This window comes from Bufo gargarizans, chromosome 2, assembly GCF_014858855.1.
Source record: "Bufo gargarizans isolate SCDJY-AF-19 chromosome 2, ASM1485885v1, whole genome shotgun sequence".
In the NCBI taxonomy this organism is placed as follows: Eukaryota; Metazoa; Chordata; class Amphibia; order Anura; family Bufonidae; genus Bufo; species Bufo gargarizans.
This window is the reverse complement of record NC_058081.1, coordinates 149,222,232-149,233,562: the sequence shown is the minus strand read 5'-3', so window position 1 is coordinate 149,233,562 and position 11,331 is coordinate 149,222,232. Positions and strand designations below refer to the sequence as shown.

The following is an 11,331-nucleotide window of genomic DNA, read 5'->3' as shown; positions in this document are numbered from 1 at the left end:
TTACATGTCTGTTTTTTATTTATTAATTACTGTATTCTGGATTGGAGCATTTTTCTGTGTTGTGCTGTTTTTCTGTTATTCTTCCTAGAAATGTATAAAAAGTTGACACTTGAGTGATGGAATTCCCTTTGTAAATGGGGTGCATCCCACTGTCAGAGTGTGACAGTGCCCCCCCCCCCCCCAACTTGTAACACCCAGTTGTCCATTTAGACTAGTTTTACACTGGCGCTATTAGTTCAGGCAGAGAACAGCCTGCTGAAGCTCTCTTTGTCCGGCATTTCTGGATGTTAACGCAATGCCCTCCGGCCTCATTGACTATAATGGGAACTGGTGGAGATCCAGCTGGTACCCGGCAAATATGCTGAGATTCGGCTGGACGGATACCGTTGCGCGGTGCAGCGGTCTTCGCCTGGCTGCTTCTTGGCCTGTTTGCCAGGTTGCGGCCAGATGGCTACAGCAGCTAGGCCATATACACTGCACTCTTTATCTGACACCACGCTTCCCCCATTATGCAGCTGGTGAGACAAGCTCAGGGTCCTCCTTGTGGAACTTGGGCCGTCTTTCCTTGTACATCCCAGGATTTGATGTTGGCATTTTATTACCATCCTCACCAGGATGACCACTCCTTACTATATCTGTAGGCCGACTACCCACCCCAAGGACAAACCACTGCACAAATCCATATTCCTCCAGTCCTGAGGGGTTGGCGCTTGCATTCTTATTAACAGCAAAGTCAAAAAATCAAGGCCTTTAAAATAAATATTTGGTCCAATAAATGGTGAGCACGACCCAGTTCTAATACTTGGTGTCTGCTCAGAGAAGCGTCTACTCCCTGTATGAAGTGTGCTTCATGCTGCTGGCCCCCCTGTCAGCTAGAGTTTAAAATGGAAAAAATGGAAAGAAGCTGAGATGGAAATCCTTCAGATCAGGTTGCCCTCGGGCCTCTTAAAGTCTAAGAGCTACCAGGAACCCTGCCTTTTTATTTTGGCTTCAGCTACCGTATTACAGGAGCATGTCTGTCTGCTCGCAGCTGCTTTTCCACAGGGAGCCCGTAAAAGCAGAGCCCTCGCTGCCTTTCCCCAGGACGCCCACAAGGGGGCGCTGACGGACGCGTGCCGGCTTCTCTGGCTGTCAGCAGCAGACCTGTTGCATTCGCACTGAGCCGCTTGACTGGTGCAGGAGAGGCAGATTCCAGCTGTACCCCTGAAGCTGTCCCAGTCACCCGCTGCGGGTCACCCCTGAGCCAGACCCTCACTCTGATCACAATGGTGCCCTCTAATCCCGGCCCCCACCAGAAGACCACGAGGAGTTGAAGGCTGCACTGCTGAGGACACTTCTGGACTTCTTCCCCATCCGGCACGAGCCTAGAGAGTATAGAAGACATATGAGAAGGGGTTCTGGGAGACAGCCCTGAGGAAGAAGGTGAGCTGTCATCTCTCACTTCATGACTTTATAATATATGTCTATAATATATATATATATATATATAATGATTGCATCTTCTGATTAACCCATTGACCATTTATGGAAAGGAAAGGGTTACAAGATGAGGGCACTGCAGATTGTCTTGCCCATGAAAGCAGCATGAGGTTCAGAAGTGTGCCCTCCATCTGCCTGGATAGAGTTTAAGGGGTATAAGCATGCCTCTGTGGTGTATGTCATCTGTGGCCATGAGTGACATATAGAAATGACCCATAAATTCTCCGTCGCATTCTTTAGATATTGAGGTCATCACAATGTATAAAAAAAAAGTCTTGTAACCAGAACGAACGTCTCTACTGTTATTTTAATTTAGACATAATGCAAAGTGAACACATTGGGACATACATTAGCCTGGGGGGGTAGAGATAGCATTGGCACAGTATGCCAATTAATGTCATCATGTCACACACCGGGCACAGTGACAGCACTCATTTTTTCAGATGTACATTTTCATGTTTATGATTAAGGTACAACGTGGGCACCATGTTTACCGTGGCCATTCATAATATATGGTGGGCACACACCAGAAAAAAAACTAACCTAGAAATATGTTGTCGCCAGTGACACTTTGATACTTTGATGGCTCAATGTGCTTTTAGTTGTTATTTATATAGTTATTTATTTTTTATTTCAATGTGTTTTTATTTATTTTTGTATTTATTTATTATTATTTTATTTCAATGTACATTTTACGTCTGTGTCATTCTTGGTTCCTCTTGAATAATTCAGGTACAGACTCATTTAAAATATATGACAGCGATGGAATAGCAGGGACTTGAATATTATAAAGGGGTTATTGGGGCCTCCATTTAACACCAACATGGAGGATGCATAGAGGATATTGCCCTTTTCCACACTGGCTGTTCTATGAAGGACTGCGGTGTAATAGACTGGTGGATTTGTCTGCCCCCTCGTACCCAGTGGTTCTAGGTACCTAGACGGCTCAGACATAGAGTATCAGCTTGTATAAGCAGTCACCCACCGCTCCCTACATTCACATCCCCAAGATCTCAGCTCATGGACCAAATAACTTGGAAAGACTATTCTACAGTTTATAGGCACTCCATCCCGACCCTTGGTAGCCATAGTCACACAAGTCATAGTCATGCAGATTATATCCATGTGAATGAATGCTGACCATCCTGGAAGGTAGGGGGAGTATGAAGACTAGAGGATTGAAATTCTGTGACTTTGGTAGATACACAACTATACACAGTGGAAGGGATATGTGGCAGGTGGATCTGATTGCAGAAATATGGGATAACTTTCTGCACTGAAACTTCTCTCAATAAGGCTTTATGCTCATGACCATATGTGTTTTGTGGTGTGCAAATCGCAGAGCCGCAAAACACAAATAGTGTCCGAGAGCATGCCGCCATTTTTTTTAAACTCCTGTAGAAATGTCTTATCCTTGTCTGCAAAAAATGGACTAATATATGACATGTCTCATCGTTTTTTGTGGAACCCACATACGGATGCGGACAGCACCCAGAGTGCTGTCTGCATCTTTTGTGGCCAATTGAAAGGAATAGGTCCGCATCTGATCAGCAGCATTAGGCCTCATGCACACGACTGTTGTTGTGTCCCGTGTCCGTTGTTCAGTTTTCCGTGATTTTCTGCAGACCCATTGACTTTGAATGGGTCAGTTGAAAACTCGGCTAATGCCCTGTTTGTCATCCGCCTCCGTGATCCGTCAAAAAAATATGACCTGTCCTATTTTTTTCCACGGAAAACGGTTTGCAGACCCATTCAAGTCAATGGGACCGTGAAAAAACGCGGAGGCACCCAAGATTGTCATCCGCGTCTGCGCGTCCACGTCCGTTTTTTTCCTATAATTTGCATGGCAAACTTGACTTAGACTTTTTTTTTACTTTCCTTCATGTCTGGTGATCCTCCAAAAATAAAGGAAGACACATGGAAACAAAAACGGATCACGGAACAACGGAACCCCATTTTGCAGAACGGAACACAACAGCGGTCGTGTGCATGAGGCCTAGGGCTACATGCACACGACTGTTCTTTGGGTCCACATCCGAGCCACATTTTTTTGCGGGTTGGATGTGGACCCATTCACTTCATTGGAGCCGCAAAACTCCTTGTGCTGTCCGCATCCCCTCCTCCGTTCCGTGGCCCTGCAAAAAAAAAAAAAAAAAAAAAGAACACGTTTCTGTAATGGGCTGCCTGTTCCGTTCCACAAATCGTGGAACACACACGGGCGATACCCATGTTTTACGGATCCGAAATCTGCGGACCGCAAAACACGGCACGGTCGTGTGCATGTGGCCTAATGAGGATCGGAAGCGAACCGAAAATGTGGCCATGTGCGTGAGGACTAAACTTCATCTTCTCTTTCCCCTTCAGGGTAAATTCACTTGCGGGGGATTTGTTGCAGAATGTACTGCAAGTGTCCGATTTGTCAGAATTGAGCCTGCAGAAAACCGTCTGCTTGCCACAGTTACAGTGCCATTCAGATGGATGTAATAGATTTTCAGTCGCAGAAATTTATGCAAGTCTGTGAATTTAAAGTGTGTACACAGAAGTTGCATCTACTTAGGTGAACAGTAAGGGTTAATCACACATGCATCCCATCATATGTCATGTTCACATTAGCAGCACACACGTTTGTAAGCTTCAGCTGGGGCACAGTATATGAGCGATCACAGGAAGGAGTATTGTCTGATGGTGAGAATATTTACATTAGTCGTATGGATGTAAAGGATCTGGAATGAAGCGGTCCTGGCACTGAGGTCACACCCGCTGTGGCACTGGCAGACTATATTATATGTATGACGGTGTCCCGACTCCTCCTCAGCAGATGATGAAAATAGGATCGGTTATGTTAAATTTGAAGGCCCGCTCCTCTAGGAGGTAATCCGACATCAGGGATGTCTGGCGGCGGCTTACACCCTATTAACACCGACATGATCGGGCATATGTACATGTCTATGGGGGAGTTCATGAGAATAAATGTTGGCTGAATGAGCATTGAAGGAATAGGGTCATACATTAGAAAGAGGTAGGTTGGTGGCTGGACAACCATTGAATGAACGATCATCTGATGAATGATCATTACACTGATGCAGGCTTACACATTTTAGTCCATATCGGTCATTACAGTCATTGACACTGGTCATACATGTGCAATAAAACAGGCATAGGACAGAGTATAGTTTGTGTAATGGCTACTGCCCCATATACGGTCAAGTACTTGTGACTATCGGCTCGAGTGCCGTACCCACCAATCACCTGCAGTCCCATAGAGAATGGATGGAGAGGTAGGGCGCATTCCTCCATCAGATTGGTCGAATGGGCCCCCCTTCTCAGGATCGGTGGGGGTCCCAGCAGTCGGACCCCCAGCGATCAGCTAGTTATCTCCTATCCTGTAAGTTGGCACAACCCCTTTGATGCACTCAATGTTGCAAAGTTTGAAGTACTCCTAGTACTCCTTGTGATCATGAGAACAGGTCCCCAGAAATGAATAGAACAGCTGCGTCAGCAAAGTAGATAAATGGAGTGGTATGGGACCCCTGTTCTCAGGATCGGTGGGGGTCCCAGCAGTCGGACCCCCAGCGATCAGCTAGTTATCTCCTATCCTGTAAGTTGGCACAACCCCTTTGATGCACTCAATGTTGCAAAGTTTGAAGTACTCCTAGTACTCCTTGTGATCATGAGAACAGGTCCCCAGAAATGAATAGAACAGCTGCGTCAGCAAGGTAGATAAATGGAGTGGTATGGCACCCCTGTTCTCAGGATCGGTGGGGGCCCCAAAGGTCAGACCTCCACCGATCAGTTAATTATCCTGTGGACAGAGAAAAACTTCAAATCTTGGCACAACCAACTCCTCTAATGTTTTTGCTTTTCGTTTGCAAACGATAGCAGACTATGACTGTAAGGCCTCATGCACACAACCGCATGTATTTTGCGGTCCGCAAAATAGGAACCGCAAAAAAAAAAAACGGATGACGTTCGTGTGCATACCGTATTTTGCAGAGCGGAACAGCTGGCCCCTAATAGAACAGTACTATCCTTGTCCGTAATGCAGACAATAAAAGGACATGTTCTATTTTTTTGCAGAACGGAAATACGGATATACGGAAACGGAATGCACACGGAGTAACTTCCATTTTTTTTTGCGGACCCATTGAAATATATGGTCCCGCATACGGTCCGAAAGAAAACCGGAATGGACACGGAAAGAAAATACGTTTGTGTGCACGCACACGACCGTTGTTTTGGTCCGCATCCAAACCGCAGTTTTTGCTGCTTAGATGCGGACTCATTCACTTCAATGGAGCCGCATAAGATGCGGACAGCACTTCGTGTGCTGTCCGCATCCGTTGCTCCGTTCCATGGTCCGCCCCAAAAATATAACCTGTCCTATTCTTGTCTGTTTTGCGGACAAGAATAGGCAGTTATATTAATGGCTGTCCGTGCCGTTCCACAAATTGCAGAACGCACACGGACGCCATCTGTGTTTTGCGGACAGCAAAAGACACAACAATCGTGTGCATGTGGAATAATTCTGTGCTATAAATGACGGACAAATAATGGGGCGAGTGACCCTGTTTATCCCTATGGGTGGCAGTTACAACTCAGTGGTACAATCTCTAACCAGAAAAGGCTGTGCTCCTCTGATTTAGGAAATAAATGAGCAGGTATAGCTCCACTAAAAGCTCTGGGTTTCTCTGCTTAGTTGCTCTGAGCTATGGAAATTCCCAAATCCAAGGCCAAGATGCCTGGCTGTTCAGGACATTGGTGTCAGTCCCAAGTTCCTTATAATCACCAATGACATACCAGAAAATATTGAAACGTTTTTCAGTAGAAAAAAACTGGCAGGTTGCACAGTGAGGCTGGTACGTCAGTAGAGTATCTGTACTGCTCAGTGCAAAGAAATCCCTGCTGCCCGTTAGGCTTGAGTTTTTGAAAAGGTCCCCACTAGGTGGCGCAGTGGCTCACTGCACAGCTTTGCTCAGAAGTCCTGCCTTTAGGAGCTATCTGTAACCTCACAGTGACCCTAGTGCAGTAACATTGGCTCTCGGTTCCAAAATACAGATCGTAAAACAAATGTCCTGATAGATTATTACATCATCCCAATATATTAGATAAATCTACACTGTTTCATAAACTCCAAAGTGATCTTCATTTTATGTCCAATAGAAACATACAAAATAAATAGTTTGTTGATGACTTTGTATGGCATCAAGTTTTGTAGGAATGCACAGATTCTCAGACTCTGGCTCCTTACGGAGGAGCAGCAATCTGCTGTGTCTCCATTCTTCCCCATAAAAGTGAATGGAAATTGCAAGTGTCCAAAAAACAGCACAGCATTATTTTTGTTCAAGTTTATAGGATCTAAAAGAAAATTCCCAATATTGCATGACTTGCATTCATTTTTCTTCTTAGCGGTGCAGGCAGAAGCAGGAGCCCGCTCCGCTCAGCTAATCCTGGCAGAGTACATGGTTACAGGGTACCCATGTGCTATGCCAGGAGTTAGTAATCCTCCGGGGAGCATGGGCAGGAGCCAGTGGCGTAGCTAGAAATGACTGGCCCCCACAGCATATTTTTGAATAGGGCCCCCCTCCCCTAGTAATTTTTTTCGCAACCCCTTCCTTTCATACCGCCCCCATTCCTGTGGGTAGTAAAGATTGCTCTCTCAGACCAGGCCCGGCAGCTGTTCCATCCGTTTTCTACACTGTCTATACTGTCACTGTATATAATTTCGTTGTGTAATACTGTTGAGGGGGCCCTGACAAAATCTTTTAGTCCTCCTCCTCCTGGATGGGCCCCTTCAGGGTCATGGCCCCAAAGCAGCCGCTTCCCCTGCTTCCCTTATAGTTACGCCCCTGGCAGGAGCAGCAATATCTGTACTCACAGCGCTGCTGCGGCCCCATTGATAAAATGTGTACTCCGTACACCGCTGAGCTGTCAACGGTGTACAGAGAACTGAGTTTTAAGCGCACGGAATGGTGTGCTTTAGGTAGCGAAAAGACTAAGAAAAATACAAAATTAATTAATAAAGTATATTAGAAAAAGTTTGATTAGGGCATTAGCGACATATTAAAATTTGATATAAAGGTTTAGTTACTCTTTAAAGGTAGTCTATCAGCAGTTTTGACCATGCAAAAGTACTGACTAATCTAGGAGGGGCATGGAGAGAGCTGAACAATCATAACTTCTGTGGAGATTTTATTGTCAGGACTCAGGAGTATTGTGAATATGAACTTTTATTCTGCCAGGTTCTTCTCCTTAAGTGCACTGGAGGTGGAGTTTCTCTGTGCAGTGCTCTCTGCAGTGCGCTACTTTACTGCTCCGTCCCTCAGCGTTAGGAGGAGGAGCTGTGAAACAGCTCAATGTAGACACCACTTTCCAGTGAAGTCTCGCCTCCTGGGCTTTTGCAAGAGCAGAATATGTTAGAATAAAAGTTAATATTAACACTACTCCTGATAGTAAAATATCCACAAATGGTATGCTTCTACCGCTCTCCCCAGCCTCTACCTAGTGCTGTCAGCAGTTTAGCATGGTCAAAACTGCTGACAGACTCCATTTAACAGGGAATATAGGTTCCATATTTCTGCCCTGCCTTTTTGGTAGCTAGGGATTTACTGTACAGAACACATTCAAGATAGACCACTGTACCTGCAAGAATATGCAATCCTATTTAGCTACTAAAGTCTCAAGCATTATAAAGTAGTCAATTTTCCACCCCTGAGAAGAGATCTGGGGGGGCTTTGGCTACAGGTGTTCTTTTGTTTACATGGCGCACATCGACAGATAAGGAATGTGTACTTAGTGTAGTGCCCTTTATATACATTCTTTGCCCTGTAAACAAAGCTCCTTTCAGAGGTGGAATCACTATTTGTAGTCCGTTATAAAGTTACCCACAAAGGGTTAATACTAGAGTTTAGCTGAATAGTCTTCTGAAAAGGACATGAAAACCACAGAGATTTTTGTTTACATCAGGAGGAGATCCCTAATAGTCAGTGGGTCCTCTCCAATAAGTGTTGCTGATTATTGCATTTGGGAGCAATAGGAGAGATTTACTAAGCTAAATGTTCCAGAATTCTAGCTTAAGTTCCACCCAACAATTGGTGTATATGCTGTGACCATATTTATTATGTGTTTTAGGCACTTTTTGTACCTATAAGAGCTTAAGTTGCGCTAGTGTGTGCCAACCAATTGATGGTGTAAAGCTAGACAAAGGTGTCTGCAGATGCATATGTATCCTCCAGCTTCAGCCACTGTGATTAATTGTCACCTTCAATGGAGAAAGACTACACAACTGCTGTGGGGCCCAGTAGAAGGGTCCAGCACTGAACTCCTTTTTATGTTCCTGACATCAAACACTGAATTCTTTCACCTGCCACTAGGAGGAGCTCAGTGCAAAGAGCTGTTTATAGCTTTAGTTGCAGTCAATATAACTGTATACATTTCAGTGCATTGAGCTCCCTCTAGTGGTGGCTGCAGGCAGTCAGTCAGTTTTATAATATACTATGTGAGGGAAGCTGCAGACATAGAGCTGTATGATGAAGATTTATCAGTGTTTTTACGTCAGTTGTCTGGTGTGAATACATTGAGAAGTATTGTGTTAAGAATGAGCGCCATATTCATGAAGCACCGGTTCCACATTTTATGACATAGAAGTTGGATAACATTGGTGAGGTGGAGCTTGACTTTTTTTTTTACAATTTTCTTTTTAATTTTAAAAATATAAATGGTATACGTTAACTAACATTAACCAGTACACATAAATCAACTGCATCAAAAGTCACTGACTCGTGTCTATATACCTTCCAGAAAGGAGATGAAAAGGCATTACAACCATGCTCAATATTGAGGGGGTCCATCAAAACAGTAAATGGACTCACTGAGTCCAGGTAGGGTCCAATAGGGAAGACCAGTTGAACACCCTTAGTGAGTAAAGGGAATAATGCGACTGTACTAGGGTGCCCTGCCCTTTGTAGAGATATACAGAGCCTCAGTTAGTCAGCCGATGTAGACAAAGCCTTACGGTGCATTGTCCACACCTGGTACAAAGCTGCTGTAAACCCTACTGCAGGATACTGTCACCAGAAGTATTGGAGTTGTACAACAGAGTTCCTGCGCACCAAGAGTAATAATAGGTATGTATCTGAGTGCACCAACCTATAATATTCCATAGGCAGATTGTTTTATTCTGAACCCTGTGACAAAGGAAACTACAGAGAGAGGGTGTACTCTAAAAACGGGCTGTGCAACAGTTGTCTAAATCTAAGGAAATTCTTGCCCCCCCCCCATACCAGTTGGCATCCAGGGCCACTAGGGGCAGAATCTAACAACCACTGCAACAAAGTGTCAACACTAGGTAGACAAAAAGTCAGTGACAACTAAAATTTTACACCCTATGTGTTTCAATATCTCTATATCATCAGGGGTCAGTAAGATAGTATGTATGCTGAACAGCCATGATCCAATCAGTGCTTAGTATCAGGCAAACTACAGTCAAGAATGTTGTTGGCACTGATAATGGCCATGTGTCGTTTATACATAGAACATACCTCCCAACTTATTACATACCTCCCAAATCGCAAACATGGACAATAGCAGTGGTGCACTGTGGCACGCCTCTAACTCCGCCCAAAGCGTATCTATGTGCACCCAATCCCACCCAGTCCCCTTAGTGACTCACACAGAAGTTTTGCCAACATTGTGCCACCTCACAGTAGTTATGCCCACATTGTGTCCCCACACAGTAGTTATGCCCACATTGTGCCCCCTCATAGTAGATATGCCTATGTTGTGCCACTTTCACAGTAGACATGTGTCACGGATGTACCGAGACATACGGACGTCCCCTCGACAGTGAGTGGCAGGAGAGCTTTGAGACTGGCAACACGTGTTTTGATTTGACATGGTTACCTTGTGGATCAATAGGCATCTGTGTTGTTTCTTTTTATTGAGTTTTTCAAAAGGTAAACAGCACATTCAATGTTCCTTTGGCTGACATGTCATACATTATAAGTAAGATAAAGTCCATATCAAATGGTAAGTATCAAGTTAAATCCCCACAACTCCCCATTGCCCTCCCACCCCTCCCTTTTCCCTAGATGCTGTTTTTTGTTGTCAGGACGGCTCCTGAGTTTCCTTAAATATGATATTCTACATGCTGTTCACGACCCTATCCCATTCTAATTAATTACAGAATGTTTTGACCTTAACAACATTTATTTTCTTTATATTAGTTCATTTACCATATCTACGGGGGAACAGATTGAATATATGATAACCACTTTGCGTGATATAATTTAGATGCCTTTTTTTCCTTTTCTGCTGCCCATCTATCAGCTAGTAGGCATGTCTCAGTATGATTTATAATCTCCGCTACTGAAGGTGTCGTTGCTAATAGCCAGTGTTTTAAAATACATCTTTTTGTAGCCAGCAATACCACATGAACTACTAATGGAGTATGAGGGCTAGTAACATGGAGCAAAAGTTCCTCAGGTGTTTTTGTTAATTTTGTTTTAAGTTTATCATTGAGTTCCCCTAGTATCTTGTCCCAAAGCCCTGTTATCACAATACACTCCTAGGTGCAATGGTACAAATTGGCCTCTTGTAGTGAGCATTTAGGGCAATCTTTTAGCCTCTTATCATTGGAAATGGTCTTATTACTTTTGATGTCAAACCCAGGCACCTGTGTTGTTTCTGGTATTGACCCCACCCTTAACTTCCAGGTGTTGCTATTGTGGTCATTTAACTTTCCCTATTTATAGTTTTCTCCCACAGTGCTGTGCGGTTTATAGCTTCAGTTGGACCTGTAGATATCTGGTGTTTGGATCTTGGCTGAGTTCCTGGTGCTGCCATAGCTTCTTGGAA

The 11,331-nt window shown here is 44.3% G+C and overlaps 1 protein-coding gene across 1 annotated transcript in view; it reads left to right on the top strand.

Moving 5' to 3' along the window:
- The first annotated feature begins 1,125 nt into the window (after positions 1-1,125).
- The window catches only part of ADAMTSL3 (ADAMTS like 3), a 468,234-nt gene continuing 458,028 nt past the window's right edge, over positions 1,126-11,331 (top strand). Inside the window, exon 1 of the mRNA XM_044279573.1 lies at positions 1,126-1,422. The gene's annotated coding sequence lies outside the window, so the exon portion shown is untranslated. The remainder of the gene's footprint in view (positions 1,423-11,331) is intronic.